Source organism: Rhincodon typus, chromosome 22 (genome assembly GCF_021869965.1).
Source record: "Rhincodon typus isolate 14 chromosome 22, sRhiTyp1.1, whole genome shotgun sequence".
NCBI lineage: Eukaryota > Metazoa > Chordata > Chondrichthyes > Orectolobiformes > Rhincodontidae > Rhincodon > Rhincodon typus.
The window spans coordinates 4,270,725-4,295,869 of NC_063353.1; the positions used below are offsets into that span (position 1 = coordinate 4,270,725).

A 25,145-nucleotide genomic window follows, 5' to 3' on the forward strand; every position below is an offset into this window, starting at 1 on the left:
CAGCGCTCCTGTGGTTTAGATTCTCCGGGTAGTGGAAATGTTTTCTCTCTCAAGACCTCGGGGGAAACTCCAGCAAATATAGGCCCATATTACTCAGACCTTCATCTTGGGACAACTTCCTTCCCTTTCTGATTCCAGGCACCAATTTAATGAGCTGTCACTGTTCAGCCTCTAACGTATTACACTCAGAGTCCCAGGCAAGGCTCCCTTTTGAAGGGTTACCAGACCCGAAACGTTAACTCTGTTTTCTCCTTCACAAATGCTGCCAGACCTGCTGAGCTTTTCCAGCAACTTTGTTTTTGTTAAGGTTCCTTTATCTAAGGTTCCAGATAGGGATCGCCAAGTAGTTCAGCTCCCAGGTGAGAAGGATTGAACTAGCTCCTGTTTTAATTCACTTCCCCTCTTGGCTCGTCACAACAATGTTAACTTATAAACAGATGCCATCCCTTGTGGATAACTTTATTCCAGACCAAATTAAATTTGTTTTCGAAGGAGCCTATTTAAACAGAGTTCCTGAAGTTAACAAAGAGTGAATTTTCTAATGACTAAGCATGGGAAAAATTAGTAATGCAACACCTATACACAGCTTAGAATTAAGAGAAAAGTCCAAAAAAATTAAAAGTTCAATAAAAGATACATGGATCAATCTTTGAACTGTTGGTGAATAGCAGACAATTGAACTCTGCAGTCATTGTAATGGAGATTACCAGTAACGTGCATGTTAGTGATTGTTCAGTTAGCTTCATATTCCTTTGTTTTGCAGATGGGTTGAGATTCTGGGGTTCTGATTCCTTTTGACCGTGATTGAACTCTAGCATTCAGAATGAGAGAAATTCCAAGATGACCAACCGAGCAGGCGGGTAAGCAAGGATGGAGAGCCAATTCATCCCTCCTCACCCAGGAGTGAGAAAGGGTCTTTACCTGTAACAGAAGGGTAACTAGGGGATGGTTCTTTGTGCCATCATAGCTCATAGACAGTCAAACTCAGGCTCACAAGAGCATTCGGTCCTACTAGGCCACTCAAGTAAAGTTGAAACTGACTTTGTAACACCTGTCCTTGTGTGTTCTTCAAAAGGAAAATCATAAAATGTGTCTGCAATTTGGGAGATAATCCACAGGGGGCGGTTTGCTGTTGAGCAGCCATTGACCCTTCAGTTATCATTGTAATGACAGGAGTTTACAGCCAAATCTGATTTGACTTGCCTCTTCTCCAGTTTGAAGGGCTGTTGTTTGAAATTGCCTTCACATTCATAAGTGTGGCATTCCATGAGTGTCACTCTCTGTCTCTCTCTCTCTTTCTCCAGACAGCCATGTAATTTACCAGCCCCTCTTTTAAAGAACACATTCTGGAATTACAACTGAAAGATATCAGCAGCAATTCAAGGTCATGCCAAATGCAAGTGTATCCTTTTGGAGCCCAAAATTGTACACAGCGCCTCAGAGGTGGGCTCTCACCAAAACCCTGTTCAATTTTAGTAAGACTTCTTTATTCAAGTCCTGCATCCGCACCCCCCTCACAATAAAGGCCAACACACCCAAATGACAGTGGGGTTTTGTCAAGGTGTGTCCTGAGCAGCTCCGTGACATAGGATTCAGTGCTCTACGGTCTGTTCCCAGGGACACACACCGAGACAAACATCGACTGCACCTGGAGGACCATCAACTCAGCGAAAGACGCTCTTTGGTCTGTCTGATACTTGTTGGTCTTCCAGAGCAAAGAGTTGACCTCGATGGAGTGTTGCAGACTGGCACATTCCAAGGTCCAGGACTACATGCTGAGGGACTCACTAAAGCTTGGGGCAGCTGTCGCACAGTAGGGAAAGACCACTGTCTGAGGTCTTCCTGCGGAAGGTAAATGGGGGTCTGTTCAGTTATCAGACCCTCAATGTGCGTCAATACATGTAAATATTGTCTTGTATGTGTAAGAGATGCCTTTGGTTTTTTTGGATTGAGTCAAACTCCAAAGTTTGTTTGTTTCCTTGAATTGCCACTGTACAGAGCCAAACTGCGTTTGTGACTGTGGAAATATATAAAGACTTTTTTTAATGAATAAAGGATGTTTTTGAAATTAAAAATAAAACCAACACACCCAAATGACACAAGACTGCGTCCATGTAACTCAGTCACGGTTGTAGCCATTATTCAGGTGAGATTATTTCACTTCTTAACAAATGTGGGAATTTCAGACACTTGGGTAATGAAGAGAAACCTGCAAAACCACTTCCCCATTGTGTAACCCACACCCTCAATCAGAACGAGAGATTGAACTGTACCTGACTCCACTAGCTGCATTCTCACACATAAATGAACAAGCTATTTATGCTAATCTCAAATCAAGCCTTGCAGGCAACTTATGTTCCATCCGTTTATTCTGTTAGTCCTGTGGAGGAAGAAAAGGTCCTTCATTACTTTATTTAGGTTCATGAAAAAGACCCCATCAGATTATTTTTCACGCAAAGGATGGTTTGTGTATGGAATGAGCTGCCAGAGGAAGTGGTGAAAGCTGGTACATAGAACATAGAACATTACAGCTCAGTACAGGCCCTTTGGCCCTCGATGTTGCGCCGACCTGTGAAACCAATCTGAAGCCCATCTAACCTAAACTATTCCATTATCATCCATATGTTTATCCAATGACCATTTAAATGCCCTTAAAGTGGGCGAGTCTACTACTGTTGCAGGCAGGGCATTCCACGCCCTTACTACTCTCTGAGTAAAGAACCTACCTCTGACATCTGTCCTATATCTATCACCCCTCAATTTAAAGCTATGTCCCCTCGTGCTAGCCATCACCATCCGAGGAAAAAGGCTCCCACTGTCCACCCTATCTAATCCTCTGATCATCTTGTATGTCTCTATTAAGTCACCTCTTAACCTTCTTCTCTCTAACGAAAACAGCCTCAAGTCCCTCAGCCTTTCCTCATAAGACCTTCCCTCCATACCATGCAACATCCTGGTAAATCTCCTCTGCACCCTTTCTAATGCTTCCACATCCTTCCTATAATGCGGTGACCAGAACTGTATGCAATACTCCAAGTTTGGCCGCACCAGAGTTTTGTACAGCTGCAACATGACCTCATGTCTCCGAAACTCAATCCCTCTACCAATAAAACCAAACACCGTACGCCTTCCTACCAACGCTATCAACCTGGGTGGCAACTTTCAGTGATCTATGCACATGGACACCGAGATCTCTCTGCTCATCCACACTACCAAGAATCTTACCATTAGCCCAGTACTCTGTATTCCTGTCACTCCTTCCAAAGTGAATCACCTCACACTTTTCCGCATTAACCTCCATTTGCCACCTCTCAGCCCAGCTCTGCAGCTTATCCATGTCCCTCTGTAACCTGCAACATCCTTCCGCACTATCCACAACTCCACCGACTTTGGTGTCATCCGCAAATTTACTAACCCATCCTTCTACGCCCTCATCCAGGTCATTTATAAATGGATGAACATTTCCCATCAACCACCACCCTCTGTTTTCTTACAGCTAGCCAATTTCTGATCCAAACCACTAAATCACCCTCAATCCCATGCCTCCGTATTTTCTGCAATAGCCTACCATGGGGAACCTTATCAAATGCTTTACTGAAATCCATATACACCACATCAACCGCTTTACCCTCATCCACCTGTTTGGTCACCTTCTCAAAGAACTCAATAAGGTTTGTGAGGCATGACCTACCCTTCACAAAACCGTGTTGACTATCCCTAATCAAATTATTCCTTTCTAGATGATTATAAATCCTATCTCTTATAATCCTTTCCAACACTTTACCCACAACCGAAGTAAGGCTCACTGATCTATAATTACCAGGGTTGTCTCTACTCCCCTTCTTGAACAAGGGGACAACATTTGCTAGTCTCCAGTCTTCTGGCACTATTCCTGAAGACAATGATGACATAAAGATCAAAGCCAAAGGCTCTGCAATCTCCCCTCTAGCTTCCCAGAGAATCCTAGGATAAATCCCATCCGGCCCAGGGGACTTATCTATTTTTACACCTTCCAGAATTGCTAACACCTCCTCCTTATGAACCTCAATCCCGTTTAGTCTACATTTATAACTTTAAAAGGCAGCTGGATGGGTACATGAAGCGTTTAGTGGGCTAAATGCTGGCAAATGGGACTAGATTAATTTAGGATATCTGGTCAGCATGGACAAGTTGGACCAAAGGGTCTATTTCTGTGCTGTACGTCTCTATGACTCCATGACTCATCTGTCCTTCCTACCTTGCTTCCAAAGCCCACTTCTTCAGCAGTTCCCATTCCTCACAGCTCAGAGGTTACCCAAGTAGTAAGAAATGGTCAAAGTTACTACAGTCCTCAGTGTCACCAGGGCTGCCAATCCTTCAGGAATGGCCAGGGAACTCACCATCAATCTCCTGATGAAAGCATTCCTGGGGCTCGGAAACGTGTCCATTCCTGGCCAGCATCCATTCTACATGACCGTGTCACCCAATGGGCCTCAAAATCCAAGTGGTGGAGGGAGTGGGGCACAGCCCATCCCCCTCCGATGCAGCTTTGGTCAGGATCTGAGGAGGCAGTAGAACTGGTGATGAACAGGGAGCCTCTCTGCACTGGCTGGAAATCCCAAAAGGTGGGGTCTGTGAAATTCCTCGGGTGGCCACGAACTGGTCTGTCAGAAACCTTAGGTGCGGCAGCAAGTTGCCTGGCAGCCCTCTTGTCCTCATCCTAACTGAAGTTCCAATTAATTAATGGCTGCATAAGCACCACTTCCTGGCCAGAGGCAATTTTGAGGTCAGAGAAAACGTTAGAGATAGTTCTTGGAGCGAAAGCGATCAAGGGGGTATGGGGAGAAAGCAGGATGAGGGGACTGAGTTGGGTGATCAGCTGTGATTAGATTGAATGGTGGAGCAGAATCAAAGGCCTGAATGGCCTACTCCTGCTCCTGTTCTCTATGTTAGTTGGGGGTGGGGTTTAATATCCAGCAAGTTGGACCCACACAAACCCTCTGGTTGGAAAATTGGGCACAGTGGGAACCTCCCTCATTTGCCCTTTTTCTGGTGGGGAACTCCTAACTTATCAGGCACTCCATTCTGGCTACTCTATGTCTCTTGAACCCAAACCCATTCCCCTTCACCCAACCTCCCAGGGCCACCCCGCCACACCCTCCTGCAGTTCGTGCTACAAGATGCTCCATACCCACCTCGTCCCGACATTTAGAATGTGGGAACTGCTTGCAGTACCAACAGTGGCCACTACTCCCAGTGGCACTGCTGGGACCCCAAAATTGGCAGACAATCAGATAAGCCAGCTGCTCCCTGAGAGCACCTCCTCCCAAGCTTTTTCTTCTTTATTCAATTATGAGATGAAGGCATCATTGGCTAGGCAACATTTATTGTCCATCCCTTATTGCCCAGAGGGGAGCTAAGAGTCAACCACATTGCTGTAGGTCTGGAGTCACGTATAGGCCAGACCAGGTAAGGATGGCAATTTCCACTCTAAAACTGGGTCCCCAGATCATTACCTGGGTCTCTGGATTAACAGTGCAGCCATAATATCACTAGGCCATCGCCTCCCTTTTGTGAGGGGCAGAAGTCCTGTCTCTAGCCAATGAGTGCTCCTCAGAGCATTAAAATAATTGCAAGGTTGCTGGCTTCGGTGGGCACCTTTGGCCACTGTCATGTACACCCTCACATCACACCTGTGATACACTGGCACACCATCAATACTCATTATCCTCAAACCTTTCTTGATATAATGCCCTACTTTTGAGATTAAGACAGCACAGGAACCTCTTGGCACCTGGTTCACATGTACTTAGAGCTGTCAACTCTTTTATCATGTGATATACCAGGAATGCATTGAAGCCAAACAAATCCAGGAGAAGGAAAGGTCAAGGACAATCTTCAAGCTCTGACATCATAGTAACCCTATTTATTACACATTCATTCCAGATACTGCTATACATGGAGATCATAGATACACCAGGCTCTGATCTTCTAGTTACATTAGGTAGGGACTAATCTGTCTTCTTTGTGTGTTCATGTCCAGATGCACTCACAATCGGGCTAGTCTGGTGTCATCGTGTTGTGTGTCCAGTGTAGTCTTCCTGAATGTTTTAAACTCTGCCAACACTGTGCAATTTATACCTGGTGATATGCAACTCCAGAGTCCTGAGACCTTTTCACAACAGCTTGGACCAAGTGGCTTTGTTCAGTTGTGTTGGAAGAGAGCAGTTGCCTTTATTGAACTCTGTGACACAGTAGTAGGGAACAGAAGAATGGCAGCTTGCACAAAGAGTCAGGATCGGCAATGACTGAGGGGATGCTGGGAGAGTTGATTGGAAGAGAACTCTGAGGGAGGACCATGGGTAGAGTTGAGATGGAGAGAAAAGGGCCTGGTGTTTTGGGTGCAGTGGTGGTGAAGGAGAGATCAATGGAATAAGAGGTCCAAACGGCAGGGTCAGTACTGTCCAAAGTGAAGTCATGCAGGTCAAACTCAGGATGCTAGATGGCACAGAGAATGGCCACCGTCACGGGGGTGGAGGAGTTTGATTTGATAAGGGAGGGAGAGTTTGTTGTGCAGATCCAGATTAATGTTGGGATGTTCAGCTTCTTCAAACAACACTTCACAAGATCTAATGGAGACTCTGGGAAGGGTCTAAGATCAAAAGTAGAATATTAATAGGAGGGTATCAGGGTAGGCTCAGGGGGTGTTGTAGAGATTCCCTCCAGGATAATTGAGGGATGTTCAAGGGCTGCAGAAGAAAGGCACATAATGGTGTTGGGAACTTTTTAACAGAGTTATCCATCATGCCCCACTCTCCCCTGTACTTTCCCCAAGATCCCGCCAATTTTTCCCTTCAAGTATCCAATTCCTCTTTGGAAAGTTATCATCAATTATGCTTTGACCGCCTGTTTCAGCAATGCAGTCCAAATAAAATTCATCTTACCTCTGAGTCTTTTAAAATTACCTTAAATCTGTGTCCCCTGACATTTTTGTTTTTGTCTTATTATGCTGCTAAGGAATATTTACAGGGTCTGATGAGGTCAGGAAAATTTATTTGTTATTTAAGAAACATCCCACTGTGCTTCATCTTGCCACAAGGCTGCAAGATCACTTCCTGTGATGATATATATTGTCTTACTAACAGTTAGACTTAACCCCTTAGAGTCTAGGTAGCAGCCATGTGCCAGTGCCAGGGAAGTTCATCCTTATGTACTAAACCTGGCAGGATTGTGAACCCCTCAACTGAATCTCCTCTTAATCTGTATCTGAGGCGTTTAATTCTATCATGTCAAATCTCCACAGTCTTCCATATATGTAGCCTGACTTTACAACTTCTGTTCTTAAACTTCAGCACACTCCTGAACCCTGAATGACAAGTTCATTGTGAAAAAACACCTCACGTTGGCTCTCAGCTGCTCATCTGTAAAGTAAACTTTGACTCAGGTATGGTGTGCACTGTCATACGTCTGAATTCTCAAGACTGAATCATAGAATCCCTACAGTATCGAAACAGGCCCTTCGGCCCAACAAGTCCATAACAACCCTCAGAGCATCCCACCCAGACCTATCCCCCTATAACCCACCTAATCTACACATCCCTGAACACTACATGCAATTTAGCATGGCCAATCCACCTAACCTGCACATCTTTGGACTGTGGGAGGAAACCGGAGCACCCGGAGGAAACCCACGCAGACACGGGGAGAATGTGCAAACTCCACACAGACAGTCACCCATGGGTGGAATCCCTGGCACTGTGAGGCAGCAATGCTAACCACTGAGCGACCGTGCTGCCTACAATATCTTGTCTGGGTCAATGTCCCTGACCCCTTCATTTATGTGACCTTGTGCCTCCTACAGTTTGGTGGGCAGGTAGATTTTCCAGCCCATTATGGATATTATTAAGCTGGTGACTGTTCAAAAAAGATTTACCATGATGTTGCCGGGAATGGAAGATTTGGGTAATAAAGAGAGGCGTGATAGGCTGGGACATTTTTTCACTGGAGCGTAGGAGGTTGAGGGGTGACCTTATAGGGGTTTATAAAATCATGAGGGGTACAAATAAGGTGAATGGCAAGTGTCTTTTCCCTAGGGTGGGGGATTTCAAGACTACAGGGCATGTTTTTAAGGTGAGAGGAGAAAGATTTAAAGAAGACATGAGAGGCAATTTTTTTACAGAGAGTGGTTGGTATGTGGAATGAACTTCCAGAGGAAGTGGTGGATATGGGTACAGATACAACATTTAAAAGATGTTTAGATAAGTACATGAATAAGAAAGGTTTGGAGGCATATGTGCCAAGTGTACTCAGGTGGGACTAGTTTAGTTTGGGATTATGGACAGCATAGACTGGTTAGATTGAAGGGTCTGTTTCCATGCTGTATGACTCTATTATCTAGTTAAATAACCAGATAAATGATTCCAGCAGAAATCCCCCACTCTAAACCTGGAATGTGTTAAACTTTTGAAATGTGTTAAACATCAGCATGTTAATAATGCATCCTCAACAAATAAACGGAATACGTACAACGTCAGATTGCAATTCTGGCTCTAACAGTGTTTGCAGGGTGTTTAAATAAAATGGGTAAATTAGCTGTGTAAAACAATGCATTTTCACTATTTGCCTTCCATGATTAAAGTATTAAATGTGCCTGTCCCGTCTCTGTGCATAGATTGTGAAACCTATAGTTTGTAAACCATGTTGCAGCATTCTCGCCTGCAGGTTCAACACATAACTGTTCTCCTATCTAAACTTGATAGGAACATAAGCAAAATGAGCAGGTAAAGGCCGTTCAGCCCCTCGTGCCTGCTACATTATTCAATTAGATCATGATCAATCTCATTGTGGCCTTTGTTCCATTTTCCTGCCTGTCCCCATAACCCTTCACTCACTTGTCAATCAAAAATCTGTCTAAATCTGCCTTGAATATAATCAATGACTCAGCCTCCACTGCTCTCCGGGGAACAGAATTCCAAAGACTGACAATCGCCTGGGAGACAAAATTTCTCCTTGTACGGTTTTCCTCCTTATTTTGAAACTAGTCGTAGCCATCTAGTCGTAGACATTCCCACAACAGGGAACCTCCTCTCAGCGCCTACCCTGTCCAATCCTTTCCACATCCTGTGTTTCAATAAGATCACCCCTCATTCTTCTAAATTCCGTGAGTTACAGCCCAATCTTTCCTCATAAGATAACCCTTTCATCCCGAGAGTCAGCCAAGTGAAGCTTCCCTAATGGTTTCCAATATATACATATGTCTTGTCTTAAGCAAGGTGAACAAACCTGTACACAGTACTCGAGGGGTAATCTTAATAATGCTCTGTACTGACAGCAATAGTTTTATGCCCCATACCCCTTGAATAAAGACCAACATTCCGTTTGTCTTCCGGATTACTTGCTGAAGCTACATATGCTGACTTTGAAGAAGAAAATGGGTTCACTCTGCATGCAGATTGAAACCCCAACAAGGCATTTCACCTTTTCAACCCTGCAACTTACTCATTACTAAAATTTATATCTATATTTTATACCGTCATTCTTGGAACTAGACCAAACCTTGTTCTTATAGTGTTGTGGTGTGTTTGACAGGGCTGTGATAGCACTGGAGAGGGTGCAGAGGATCTTTATCAGGATGTTGCCCTGGGGCTGAAGTGATTGGACAGACTGGGGTTGTTGCAGAAGAGATTGAGAGGGGACGTGATTGAGATGTAAAAAATTCTGAGTGGCATAGACTGGGTAGACAGGAAGAAACTTTTCCCTTTGATGGAGGAATCAATGACTGGGGGCAGAGATTGAAGTAAGGGGCAAAAGGTTTAGAGGAGATGCGAGGAAAAGCTTTTTCACCCAGAGGGTGGTGGGAATCTGGAACTCACTGCCTGGAAGGGTGGGAGTGACAGAAAGCCTCATCACATTTAAGTAATATTTAAATGTGCACTTGCAATGTCAAGGCTCACAAAAGGCTATTGGCCAAGTGCAGGAAAATGAGATTAAAATAGTTAGGTGGTTGTTTTGGATCGGTGGGGATGTGATGGCCCAAATGGCCTTTCTCTGCGCTGTAGATCTTTATAACATCCACCCAAGCTACAAGCTGGGGCTTCAGGCTAAGGAAATTCAGCATGTCCACAAAGACTGTTACCAATTTTTATAGACACGCCACAGAAAGCATCCTAGCTGGATGCATCACAGCGTGGTTTGGTAACTGCTCTTCCCAAGACCACAAGAAACTACAGAGAGTTGTAAACACAACCCAGTGCATCGCACAAACCAGCTTCCGATCCACTGACTCCATTTATACTTCCCGCTGCATAAGGAAAGCAACCAACATAATCAAAGACCCCTCCCACCCTGGTTATACTCTCTTCCACCCTATTCTGCGGGCATAAAAGTTTGAATATGTTTATGAATAGATTCAAGAATAGCTTCTTCAGACGCTGTTATCAGACTTTTGACTGGACTTCTCAAACATTAATTCTGATCTCAGACAACAAGGTGCAGGGCTGGATGAACACAGCAGGCCAAGCAGCATCATAGGAGCAGAGAGGCTGACGTTTCGGGCCTAGACCCTTCATCAGAAAAGGGCGAGGGGAAGGGGGTTCTGAAATAAATAGGGAGAGTGGGAGGCGGATAGAAGATGGATGGAGGAGAAGATAGGTGGAGAGGAATCAAACAGGTCGAAGAGGCGGGGATGGGGCCAGTAAAGGTGAGTGTAGGTGGGGAGTTAGGGAGGGGATAGGTCAGTCCAGGGAGGACGGACAGGTCAAGGAGGCGGGATGAGGTTAGTCGGTAGGAGATGGAGGTGCGGCTTGAGGTGGGAGGAGGGGATAGGTGGGAGGAAGAACAGGTTAGGGAGGCAGGGACGAGCTGGACTGGTTTTGGGATGCGGTAGGGGGAGGGGAGATTTTGAAACTTGTGAAATCCACATTGATACCATTGGGCTGCAGGGTTCCCAAGTGGAATATGAGTTGCTGTTCCTGCAACCTTCGGGTGGCATCGTTGTGGCACTGCAGGAGGCCCAGGATGGACATGTCATCTGAGGAGTGGGAGGGGGAGTTGAAATGGTTCGCGACTGGGAGGTGCAGTTGTTTATTGCGAACCGAGCGTAGGTGTTCTGCAAAGCGGTCCCCGAGCCTCCGCTTGGTTTCCCCGATGTAGAGGAAGCCACACTGGGTACAGCGGATGCAGTATACCACATTAGCAGATGTGCAGGTGAACATCTGCTTGATGTGGAAAGTCTTCTTGGGGCCTGGGATGGGGGTGAGGGAGGAGGTATGGGGGCAGGTGTAGCACTTCCTGCGGTTGCAGGGAAAAGTGCCGGGTGTGGTGGAGCTGGAGGGGAGTGTGGAGCGGACAAGGGAGTCACGGAGAGAGTGGTCCCTCCGGAAAGCAGATGAGGGTGGGGAGGGAAAGATGTCTTTGGTGGTGGGGTCGGATTGCAGATGGCGGAAGTGTCGGAGGATGATGCGTTGGATCTGGAGGTTGGTGGGGTGGTACGTGAGGATGAGGGGGATTCTTTTTTGGTTCTTATTGCATGGACGGGGTGTGAGGGATGATCTCTGTTTGCACCTTCTTTACAGCTGCAACTCTGTTCTGCTACCCCGATGCACTTTGTATGATACAATCTGCCTGTATAGCGCGTAAAATGCCACTTTTCACTGTGTCTCAGTGCATGTGACAACAATAACTTAATCAATCAGTTGTGTGCTGGAGTGTCAGCTTTGACTTTAGAGCTCAAGCCCTGAAGTGGGTCTCAAACCAGGATCTTGTGACTCAGAGACAAGAATGATAACTACTGACTCATTGTCTGACACGTTTGTAGAGGTGGCTAACTCCAATGATGTGCAAAATTGCGAAATGATTGATAGCATTCAGTAGCTCATTTTACACCTTTCTCAATATTTACTTCCATTGAAGTGAATAATAGCTCCTGATTCACTCACACCCACTATATATTACCACATTCAACCAGGATTAACTCAAAGTGTCCACCAGTACTCCTCAGGAACAACACAACTGCTGTGACACCTATCACAGACTACGATATACCTTTCCACAAGACAGCTATGGATTGATGGGACCCTTGTCAGTCTCTGGCTTTTAATCCATCACATGCTGTTTTTGACAATAAATGGTCCAAATACAAAACAAAAATGAACAAATTAATATTTATAGAGTCATAGATTCTTCGCACCAACTCGTCCATGCTGACCAGATATCCTACATTAATCTGGTCCCACTTGCCAGCATTTGGCCCATATCCCCATTCACATACTCATCCAGATTCCTTCTAAATGTTGTAATTGTACCAGCCTCCACCACTTCCTCTGGCAGCTCATTCCATACACGCACCACCCTCTGTGTGAAAAAGCTGCTCTTTAGGTCACTTTTAAATCTTTCCCCTCTCACCTCAAACCTATGTCCTCTAGTGTTCGAGTCCCCTACCCTGGGGAAAAAGACCTTGACTATCCACCCTATCCAAGCCCCTCATGATTTTATAAACCGCTATAAAATCACCGCTCAGCCTCTGATGCTCCAGGGAAAATAGCCCCAGCCTATTCAGTCTCTCCCTATAGCTCAAACCCTCCAACCCTGGCACATCCTTGTAAATCTTTTCTGAACCCTTTCAAGTTTCACATCATCTTTCCTATAGCTGTGTCATTGTTAAATTTTAACAGATGCTCACAAACTGTTTCTGTTATAATTTATCCATAGGGTAAGACTGCAATGCTAAACAGATGGAACATCAATGCTAAAGTTAAGCTTCCAAACTGTTTAAACGGTAATTAGTTGCTGGTTCTTTGTTAACGTCCTGAGGTTCCACAGTTGCAATTCCGTATTTTCCCCACTTGATGATGCAGTGCAGACTAACCAGTCTGACTGAGCTTTTAGCCCTGACAGACATTCAGGCTGGGTTCTGAAGAAGAGTGACTGAAACGTTAACTCTGTTTCTCTCTCCACAGATGCTGCTGGGTTCCTCCACCAGTTCCCTGCTTTTGTTTCAGATTTCCAGCAGTGCAGTTCTTTGCTCTAATTTAGACTGCAAGTGGGTATCTGAGAGCAGGAGCTGAAGACGGAGTTCCATTCTGATGCTGCCTTATTTATAACAGCTGGTTTAAACAATTCCCACTGCCCTGGCAGAAGTGGGGCTATGGGGTAGTTAGAACAGGCAGTGCAACTGACATCACCTGAGTTGTCTCTCTCCAGGTACAATCTTCAAAGAGGGCATTGGTGACCAAGAGCTTCCATTGAATTGGTTCACACTTTTGGTCAAAACCCTGAAGTGGTAGGTCATTTTTGTCTTGCAGGGATGGCTGGCCAGCACTATTCACCATAGAATCCCTACAGTGTGGAAACAGGCCCTTCATCCCAACAAGTCCACACCGACCCTCAGAGCATCCCAGCCAGGCCCATCCCCCTATAACCCACCTAATCTACACCTCCCTGAACACTACAGGCAATTTAGCATGGCCAATCCACCTAACCTGCACATCTTTGGACTGTGGGAGGAAACTGGAGCACTCGGAGGAAACCTACACAGACGCAGGGAGAATGTGCAAACTCCACACAGACAGTTGCCCGAGAGTAGGAACGAACCCAGGTCCCTGGCACTGTGAGGCAGCAGTGCTAACCACTGAGTGTTCCATGGTCTGTTCCCCGGGACACACATTGAGACAAACATCGACTGAGCCTGCAGGACCATCAACTCCATGAACGATTCTCTTTGGCCTGTCCGAAACTTGTTGGTCTTCCAGTGCAAAGAGTTGACCCTGACCGAGTGTTGCAGACTGGCACATTCCAAGGTCCAGGACTACCTGCTGAGGGACTCACTAAAGCTTGGGGCAGCTGTCACTAAGGCGCAGTGGGGAAAGACCACCTGAGGTCTTTCTGCCAAAATATAACGAGGGTCTGTTCAATGATCAGACCCTCAATGTTTGCAAATATTGTCCTTTAGAAGTAAGAAATGCCTTGGGTTTTTGTTGGAATTGCAGGGTGTGCAAAATTCCAATGTTTTGTTGCAAAGACTGTACAGAACTGCTTCAGTAACTGTATATGTATACAAAGACTTTTTATGAATAAAGCATATTTTTGCAATAAAAATAAAGATGGCTGACCAGAGGACCCTTCCACTCTTACTGGAAGGATTTACCAGCTAACAGTCACCTTGTCTCTCCTCGACCCTTTAGTGGTCAACAAGGATCTAAAGTGGGAGTCCTGGCCCAGAGATAAGGACACTACTTACTGTGCCATATGCGCTCCCTTGTGCACTGTCACCCCCTCCCATTGTCAACAATAAGACTTGTACATAAATAGTTCCTTTAATGTGGAAAATGCCCCATGGCATTTCACAGGAACATATGCAGACAACAATCGAGACACCAATCCAAGGAATACATGGATTATGGGAATCGGTGCCAAAAGTTCAATCAGAAAAATAGGCTTTAAGTAGCATCTAAAAGGGAGAAAGTTGAAGGGGAGGGTAAGTAAAGGAGAGAGCTTCAGAGCTTTAAGGTCTACACAGCTGGATGTTAGGGTTAGGGTGAGGTTGGGTTCCCAGGTGGCTCACTCCTGGGAGCTTGTGATATTTGGCAACTTTTACCCATCTGGGGTCCTTGGATCACAGAATCACAGAGGTGTTACAGCACAGATGGCCCACCATGTCTACATCATGCTCCTGCCATTTCCCATCCCTTTGCACATTGGTTTTATCTAAAACAAAATCCAATGCCCCTTTGAATGCCTTGAATGACCCTGCCATTACCACACTAGGGGTAAAGTTAGTCTGCAGCTATCAATCCTCCTTTATCTTTGCTTTGTCTCAGGTTTACCTAGTGATTAGTGGCAGAGGATAACCACAGTAGAATATCTACAGAAGAGATATTTTTCCAGATAGCCATTACCATAGAAAACATCGGAAAGTATTCCCTAATGGCAGAGTGAAAGAATTAGGGAATGGGATTGAAAACCAGAATCCTTGTAGAGTAGTGGAGCTGGTAGATATTATTGACGGGAAGGGAGGAGACCATAAGAGGTTTTGAATAAGAGGATGAACATTTTAAAATCCAGCATTTGCTGGGGCGGGAGCTAGCGTAAACCAGGGAGCACAGATTAATGAGATGATGTGAATTCAGAAATGAGAATCAGAGTTTTGGATTGGCTTGGGTCTAGAACTTGGAAGGTGGAAGATGGGAAAGCATTGGAATAGACAAGTCTGGAGGTACCAAAAACATAGATAAGGGCTTCACCAGCAGATGGACTAAGACTGGGGGATGGAAAATGAGACAGATGATGATGAGAGGTGGGAGTATGCAGTCTGGGTGATGAAGAGGATACAGGCCAGGGAGCAGAGCTCAAGGTCAAATGGAACAGTGACACAATCTGTTTCAGCCAAAGATGGCTGTCAGAGAATGGGATGGAATTGGTTGCTAGGAAACAGAGGCTGTGATGGAAACACAGGGCAATAGCTTTGGCGTTCCCAATGGCCTGCATTCAACTTGACTGCATTTTTCACAAAGAGCTATATTTCAGGTAGTGTTGGATGGTTTGGTGTAACACAAGTTCTGTTACTTCACTTTGCTCAGGCCCTGACTCCATATTCACATCAAAAACGATTGCCCATTCCAGTTGGGTATACCTTAGGAGGTTTCACCACAACCTCTGAGCTCCAACCATTCAACTCCCATCATTGATTACCCAAGACAGCCCGATCAGTGGAGTCTGGTCAATGGTCAGCTGAATGAATAATCCCAAACTAGCTTTATATTTCCTCCCCCTACCTACATCTATCTCTGCACAGAGAATGACTTTTTTTTTCCTGGAGATTCCAGGAGGGTTGGTAATCCCAGTTCCTTAAGCTTAGATTCTCCAACAGTAGGTCAGAAAGAAATTCGGGAAGTGCATGTCAGCAAATCTACAGTAATCTTGCTGAGCGCTGATATAAGTGTGGAAGCCACAGATTGGCTGGAGGTTCCAGGGCACTGTATTCCCCAAACCCTAACAGAAATGTCTGCCCACCAAAAGGCCACACAGTTGTACCAATCTGGGAGCAATGTTCATTACCTACAATTAAGACATCTGCCTCCATTTCGAAAGGGTGTCCCACTTTGGACAGCTGAGAATCAATCTCTGTGAGGGGAAAAATGTTATAGGTGGGAGGGTGAGTAAAAGGCTGTTTGACCAACTAGTCAAGAACTATTCAATCTGATTGGCCAGCAGCCCTAAAATCCCAGCAGCCCCAAGGTCAAACGGTGTAGCGCATGAGCTGGACTTCAAGAACAAAAACAGAAGTTTCTGGAAAAGCTCAGCAGGTCTGACAGCATCTATGAAAAAAAAGATCAGAGTTAATGTTTCAGGTCTGGTGACCCTTCCCCAGAAGGCTTAGCCAGACTTCAAGGTAGGTTCAGGTGTACTGGCAGAGTCTGGCAGGCAGACACCAGAGAGTGAGGGGGAAGGCAAGAATTTTTGTTAGAGAGGATGGAATCATAGAATCCCTACAGTGTAGAAACAGGCCCTTCGGCCCAACAAGTCTACACCAACCCTTGGAGCATCCCACCCAGACCAATCCCCTTATAACCCACCAGCTACGCATCCCTGAACACTACGGGCAATTTAGCATGGCCAATCCACCCTAACCTGCACATCTTTGGACTGTGGGAGGAAACCAGAATACCCAGAGGAAATCCAAGCAGACACGGGGAGAATGTGCAAACTCCACACGGGCAGTCACCCGAGGGTGGAATCGAACCCGGGGTCCCTGGCGCTGTGAGGCAGCAGTGCTAATAAACTGAGCCACCGTGCCGCCCTTGGTAGGCCAAAAAGGGTTTCTTAACTTGGGGGTGTGCCATCAATGTACTTCCCCCTCCCTTGGCCCAACACCAACCCTAGCTGTAAAAGCTGTCAAGCTGCCAGTGTGCTACCTGTTGCGGGTAAGGTGGGAGTGAAAATGGAACAAGGCACTTAGTTGTTCATTACTTAGTCATTTGAGGGCCTGAATCAGACTAAGAAGGATGCACTGCCTGAACCCTGCTCAATGCAGGATGGGAGACCGCTCAGTGGAAGGCCATGCACTACATTTTAAACCTCCCTCCACCCACCAAACATGCCAGCGGGGGACTGTAAAATCCAGCCCACCAGTGTACTCTGCACAATGATTCATCACTGCTAGAATATGTCCTTTATAAACACACATACAACATCTGCTGCATGGAGAGATATGACCACATGTGGTATGATGACTAAAAGTTGTTTAAAACCACCTGAAAAAACCTTTACACTGGTCAGACTGCTTTCTGATAAAAACTATCCCTGAAACAGCAAGCAAATTAATACCAAGTTCCTTTTTAGTACCTTTTGTTTGGGATAGGAAACAATCTGGCCTGTACAGTGCAATGTTGTTGGGACAAAAGACATTGTGAAGGGAGGTTCAATGCACTGTTCCAATAGCAGGTGATATTTTTACATTTGCTCTGACCCGGTTGCGTCAGGGTGTTGTCTTACGTAAGTGTGCAAAGGACCAAGAAGCTAACTGATCAAATGTGCAGAAAGTCACTGGGAATGATCACTTCAGCTTGGCTGGTGGTGAGGAGGGCACTGCCCGTCAGATCCTTCATGCATGCCCGGTCTCTGTGCCACCACAGCACCCAGCCCTCAAAGTGGCTGTGCTGGTGAAGAGACTGTCACACATCTCCTTCTGGAATGTGCCTTTGTGAAGGAAATTCGGAGAAAGATGAGGTGGTTTTTGTCAAGGTTCATCCCGAGCAGTGCCGTGACGCAGGACTCTGTGCTCTATGGTCCGTTCCCCAGCACACACACCAAGACAAATATCAACTGCGTCTGCAGGACCATCAACTTTGGTCTGTCCGAAACTTGTTGGTTATCCAGTGTAAACAGTTGACCTCGGCCGAGTGTTGCAGACTGGCACATTCCAAGGTCCAGGACTGCGTGCTGAGGGACGGACTAAAGCCTGGGACAGCTGCCACCAAGTGGGGAAAGACCAGCATCTATGGTCTTTCTGCCAAAGTACAAAGGGGGTCCGTTAAGCTCTCAGACCACACTGTTGCCTCAAAATGAATGTAAATAGCTTCCTGCATGAGTAGAAAATGCCTTTGGTTTTGCAACAGTTCTGTGGATTTTTCTGAAGAAGGGACCTGATCCGAAACGTCAGCTTTCCTGCTCCCCCTGATGCTCCCTGGCCTGCTGCGTTCCTCCAGCTCCACACTGTGTTATCTCTGACTCCAGCATCTGCAGTTCTTACTCTCTCTGTCAAATTCCATGTTGTTTTATCCTCTCTGCAAAGACTATACAAAACTGTTCTAGGACTTTTTATATGTACAAATAGATAAATTCTTCATGAATAAAGTATATTTTTACACTAAAAGGAATGATCCCTTCAGCAATCCTTTTCCCTAGTACTCAGAGAAATTAAAACCTTGCATTTACTTAGAATTTTTCACAACATTGGGATGTCCCAAAATGTTTTACTGCCAAAGTACTTTTGAAGTGTGGTCACTGCTATATAGAGGAAATACAGCAGCCAGTTTGCACACAGCAAGCTCTCACAAGCAGCAGTGGGGAATGTTGGTGAAAAGAGGGGCAGTATATCCTTTACAGGGGTGTTAAGGGATCTTTTATGTGAACCTAGGGAGGGCAGAGGAGCTCTTGTCTTCGCAGACAGTGCAGTGCTCCCTCAGTACTGCACCTCAGTTCAGATCGGGTCTTCCCCAAACTCATGACCACCCAGTGGAGTGAGCAAGATCAGATTCTGGGGTCACCAACTCCAAGACACCAAAATGGCTGCCATGGAACACTCTTCACTGTTATAAGCCGTGAGGCACCTTTGAAAACTCGCCTTTTTTTTTTAAGGAAAGTAAAATAGCAAACGTGGTCTAACTGATTCCTGCTCTAAAAGAGGTAGTGGTAAAGAAAGGAATCTCTGAAGATTAAACATTCCCTGCTCTCACACTGAGGGGTCATGGCATCTTTTAAGCCTCGAAACAGGCTTACATTGAGAGAGAAAATTCTGGTTTAAATTGGTCATTTCTCTGGATTGTGGGTTTTATCCCACAAGACAGGCCACAACGTCTAGAACTGACCGCTTATACAACACCTGTGCATTCTGTTTGAGCCTGGCTGCTAATTTCTGGACCCAGCAGTTGGCACCAACTGAATAATGAAATGTAATCCACATTGCCCCACCACGAGCTTCAGTCTGCCAACGTAACAGTATATGACTGCCTTTTAAATAAACCCCCAACTGGCAACTTTTTTTAAAAAAATCGCATCATTCAAGCATCTCCCTAACCTGTCTGCCCTGAACACAAGAAAAAATGTTTTTTTTAAATAAAAATGCACCTTGTGATAGGGAGGCTCGGCAGGTCACTCCACACGTTTCAGCAGCTGCCGTTCCGTTCTGTGAAGGGACAGAGATGTTGCCTGTTTGCTCCTGACTCCGATTCCGATTCACTCTAGCTTCCTCTGAGAGAGTTTGCGGGGTGGAGCCGGGTCTGAGGCAGGGAGGGACTGAGACAGGGAGGTTTGGCTCAGGCAGCTAAACACGCTTAGCTGTTCCAAAGAGACAGCAGCAACCACAAAAAGGTTGTGGACTGGAGCTGACACGCTCTCCAGGTAAATCCTCTCTCTTACTCAGCTTCCATGTCCAGCAGCTAAACAGCAACAAGGTTCTTTCAAGTCCTCATGTTAGAATATGAATCGCATTATTTACAGTGGACCCAAATGGCCCACTATAAAAGATTAAACTCAATTGAATTTTTTTTAATTGCCTTGCCAAAACAAAACCGGATAGACCAGTATGATTTTCCCTTTGTTATAAGTCCTGTTCATATCTTTTCATTCTGCAAACCTTTACCACAATTCCTTCTTCATATTTATACCGACTGCCAACCAGCAAGTTACCTTTTTTCTGAAGAAGGGTCCATACCCGAAACGTCAGCTTTCCTGCTCCTCTGATGCTGCTTGGCCTGCTGTGTTCATCCAGCTCTACACGTTGTCATCTCAAGTTACCTCAATGTTTTTTAACCATATACCACAAATTATTACCTCAAACTTCTTTAAACAATTTTACCACAAACGTTTTTTAAAATAATTTTTACATTAATAGTTACCACAAATCTTTAAGATCATTTTTAGCACAAGTTTTTCCCTCAAAATATTTTAACCACAATTTTTTACCTTTACTTTAACCATATCTTTTGCCATTAATTACTACTACAAACTTCTTTTCACAATTTTTACCAGAAACTTTTATTAAACTATTTTTACCACTAAGTTTACCACAAACTTGAGAGCATTTTTAGCACAAGTTTTTATTTCAAAATTTTTGTAAGCACAGTTTTTACCTCATTTATATTGTTTTCTGGTCATGTTACTCGTATCCATCATAGACTGAGATAGTAGGAACTGCAGATGCTGGAGAATCTGAGATAACAAGGTGTAGAGCTGGATGAACACAGCAGGTCAAGCAGCATCATAGGAGCAGGAAGGCTGACGTTTCAGGCCTAGACCCTTCATCAGAAATGGGGGAGGGGAAGGGGGTTCTGAAATAAATAGGGAGAGAGGGGGAGGCGGATAGAAAATGGATAGAGGAGAAGATAGATGGAGAGGAAACAGACAGGTCAAAGAGGCGGGGATGGAGCCAGTAAAGGTGAGTGTAAGTGGGGAGGTAGGGAGGAGATAGGTCAGTCCAGGGAGGGCGGACAGGCTTGGGGACCGCTTTGCAGAACACCTACACTTGGTTTGCAATAAACAACTGCACCTCCCAGTCGCGAACCATTTCAACTCCCCCTCCCATTCCTCAGACGACATGTCCATCCTGGGCCTCCTGCAGTGCCACAACGATGCCACCCGAAGGTTGCAGGAACAGCAACTCATATTCTGCTTGAGAACCCTGCAGCCCAATGGTATCAATGTGGATTTCACAAGCTTCAAAATCTCTCCTTCCCCTACCGCATTCCAAAACCAGCCCAGCTCGTCCCCGCCTCCCTAACCTGTTCTTCCTCCCACCTCAAGCCGCACCCCCATCTCCTACCTACTAACCTCATCCCGCCCCCTTGACCTGTCCATCCTCCCTGGACTGACCTATCTCCTCCCTACCTCCCCACCTACACTCACCTTTACTGGCTCCATTCCCGCCTCTTTGACCTGTCTGTTTCCTCTCCATCTATCTTCTCCTCTATCCATCTTCTATCCGCCTCCCCCTCTCTCCCTATTTATTTCAGAACCCCCTTCCCCTCCCCCATTTCTGATGAAGGGTCTAGGCCCAAAACGTCAACCTTCCTGCTCCTATGATGCTGCTTGACCTGCTGTGTTCATCCAGCTCTACACCTTGTTATCTCCATTATAGACTAGCAGCTTCACTTTAACCTTTCCCCTGTATAAACTGCCCCCCTGCACCCGCTTACACAGACACCAGCCTGCTTTGTGAATATAGATGTGCAATGCTGCCTCCAAGTAAAACCACTTCTTCATTCAGGTCATTCAATCACAAATAATGCAAACACAGCTTAAAAAGTATCCAATTTCATATTTGTGCCTCTTAAATCATTGATACTCGGCTTCGCTCCAGGTTCCAAGGGTCACTGTGAACATTGCACGTTGACATTTTTCATATTGAGTTGTAATCTATCATTTACATGTCTAAATGCAAAACAAAATATTAAACCCAGCACAACACTGCTCATGACTAACTCACAAATGAAAATGTTTTCAATCCTCTAGTGTTGGGGTGGAAATTGGAATGGGGCAGGGGGGCATGTTTTGCAAACAAGAACTAGGTCTCTTTAGGAGTCATGTCAGCACAATGGGGGCTGAAGTTGAATTTAAAATGTCAGTCCTAAGTCCACAGATTTTTATTATTTAGGGATGTTAAGGGATATAAAGCAAATGAGGTAAATGGGGTCAATGTCTCCTCTTCTTCCAATGCTCATAATCCCTTCATTTTCTTCTTTATTCTTTCATGGGATATGGGCATTACAGGCAAGAGCAGCACTTGCTGCCAATCCCAAACTGCCCTTGAACTGACCAACATGCCAGGCCATCTCTGAGGGTTCTTAAGAGTCAACCACATTGCTGTGTATCTGGAGCCAGAACAGGTAAGGACATCAGATTTCCTTCCCAATGAACCAGACGGACAATCGATGATAGTTACATGGTCATCACCGCTGATGGCTAGTTTTACGTTCCGGATTTATTAATTGAATTACATCAGCCGCTGTGGGTTTGAAACCAGATTCTCAGAGTGTAGGCTAGCCCCTGGTTTACTAGTCTGGTGAAATTATCATCACATTCTTGCAGAGCTCATTTATTTTTATTTCATTCACAGGACGAGGGCATTGCTGGCTAAGCAGCATTTATTGCCCGTCCCTAATTGTTCAGAGTCAACCGCATTGCTGCAGGTCTGGAGTCACATGTAGGCCAGACCAGGTAAGGATGACAGATTTCCTTCCCTAAAGGACATTAATGAACCAGATGGGTTTTTCCAACAATTGACAATGGATTCACGGTCATCATTAGATTCTTGATTCCAGATATTTATTGATTTCAAATTCCGCCATCTGCTGTGGTGGGATTTGAACCCAGGTCCCCAGAACATTATCTGGGTCCCTGGATTAACAGTCCAGCGATAATACCACTCGGCCATTGCCTCCTCATTTATTCGTGGGACGTGGGCATCGTTGGCTGTGCCAGCACTTATTGCCTGTCCCTAGCTGCCCTTGAGAAGGTGGTAGTGATCATGATCTTAAACGACTGCAGTCCATGTGCTGTAGGTAGACCCACAATGCCCTTAGGGAGGGAATTCACAGATTTTGACCCAGTGACACTGAAGGAATGACAATATATTTCCAAGTCAGGGTGGTGAGTGGCTTGGACAGGAACTTCCGGGGGTGGTGTTCCCCTGTATCTGCTGCCTTTGGCCTTCTAGATGGAAGAGATTGTCGATTTAGAAGATGTTGTTTAAGGAGCATTGGTGAGTTGTTTTAAATTTCTTCCTGTTATAGTAACTCATTTTTACATGGCACCCAATTAAATGACAGAATTTTAAAACGAGTGAAAATCTTGGTTGAGGAATCTCGACATCCCACATCTGGAACTTGAGGCAGTGGATTGATTTACCTTCCATTTTATTTCCTTTAGTGGGGTGGATTCCGGAGATTAACATTGCAATCGGAAAAAAATAGAGTAAAGTGTGACCTCATGAACAGTCCCTCCAATTCTGAAATAATCGTTTGAAAACCATTAGGGAAGGAGGGGCAAACACTCACATACAAAGACGTCTGACTGCTGGAATTAGTCCTGATTCACCGCTCCAGCCTTATCTAAAAACAAAATGCTGCAGATACTGGGAGTCTGAAATAAAAAAAAACAACAAACAAAGATTGGGAACACCCAGCAGGCCTGGCAGTGGCTGTGGGGGAGTTTACAGTTAACATTTCTGTTTAATAACCCTATTTCAGAATTCTCGTCACAGCCACTTGATTGCTGTTTGCGGGAGCTTGCTGTGCTGTTCCCTGCGTCACAACAGTGACCAGGCTTCAGAAGTGTGATTTGGGCTGTAACTGAGGTGAAGACAGCATTTGTACACTGTAAAAGATTTTTCTGACTATTCTTTCTCGAAGTCACAGGGAGTGGTTGTTAACCTGCAAAAAAACACTCCTGCATTGCTATTTATCTTACCACCAATTTATGTGCCATTGAGACATAGAGTTTAACAGCGAGAAGAGAGGCCATTTGGCCCACTGTGTCTGTGCTGGTCATCATGTACATTTGTCCCATTTTTCAGCACTTGGCCCATAGCCTTGTATACTATGATGTTGCAAATGGCCACCTAAATAATTCTTAAATGTTGTGATGTTTCCTGCCCTCTACCAGCTTTTCAGGCAGTGAGTTCCATATGCCCCAACCCTTTGGTCCTTAAATCACCTCTGCTCTTTACCTTAAATCATTGTCTTCCAGTTATTGATCCCCCTACTAAGGACAATTTTATCCCATCTATGTTCCTCAAAACTTTGTAGACCTCAATCAGGTCTCTCTCAGCCTTCGCTACTCTAAGGAAAACAACTTTAGCCTATCTAGTCTCTCTTCAGAGCTGATTCACTCTCTAGCCCAGGCAACAACCTGGTGAAACCCCTCTGCATCCTCTCCAGTGCAATCACATCCCTCCTATAGTGCAGTAACCAGAACTGCACAGAGTACTCCAACTGTGGCCTAACTGATGTTATATACCACCTCATCATAACCTCTGAGTTCTCAAGAAGGGACACTGGACGCAAAACATTAACTCTGCTTTGTCTCCACAGAGGCTGCCAGACCTGCTGAGTTTCTCCAGCAATCTCTGTTTTTGTTTGTTCCATCCTAACCTCCTTGCTGTTGCATTCACTCCCTTGACTAATAAAGACAAGTATCCTATCTGGCTTCTTAACCACCCTATCAACCTATCCTCTTGCCTTCAGGATCTATGGGCAAGCACACCAAGGTCTTTCTGACCCTCCGTATTTCCTAGGATCTTACCATACAGTATGTACTCCCCTGCCTTGCTAGTCCTCCCAAGATGCATCACCTTGCACTTTTATGGATTAAATTCCATTTTCCACTTTTGCCCATCTGACTAGCCTGTCTATGTTGCCCTGTAGTCTAACACTTTCCTCCTCACTATTTATCATACCACCAATTTATGTGTCATCTATGGACTTACTGATCATGCCTCCTACATTCATTTCTTGATCATTAATGTACTCAACAAACAGTGAGGTTCCCAGCTCTAACCACTGTGGTTCACCACTGATCACAGGCTTCCCGTCCCAAAAATACCCTTTGACCATCACCCACTGCATCCTGCTACTGAATCAATTTTGGACCCAATTTGTCAAATTTCCTTGAATCCCTTGCGTTCTTAACTTCTTGACCGATCGCCCATGTGAAGAACAAAAACAGAAGTTGCTGGGAAAGCACAGCAGGTCTAACAGCATCTGTGAAGAAAAATCTGAGTTAACATTTCGGATTCGGTGACCCTTTCTCAGAACACTGTGAGACCTTTCTAAAGGCTTACCAAGCGTCCATGTAGATATACATCAATCAAAATACCCAGTCACCTCCTGAAAAAACTCAATTAAATCTGTCAGACAAGATCTCCCCATGACATTGCCATGCTGACTATCCTT

General features: G+C 45.2%; 1 protein-coding gene across 6 annotated transcripts in view; it reads right to left on the bottom strand.

Annotated features, from left to right (window-relative positions):
- Positions 1-19,468, bottom strand: part of plekhg7 (pleckstrin homology domain containing, family G (with RhoGef domain) member 7) — a 106,215-nt gene extending 86,747 nt beyond the window's left edge. For all 6 annotated transcript variants that reach the window (XM_048610390.1, XM_048610395.1, XM_048610393.1 and 3 more), the window contains exon 1: positions 19,324-19,468. The gene's annotated coding sequence lies outside the window, so the exon portion shown is untranslated. The remainder of the gene's footprint in view (positions 1-19,323) is intronic.
- Positions 19,469-25,145: the final 5,677 nt, after the last annotated feature.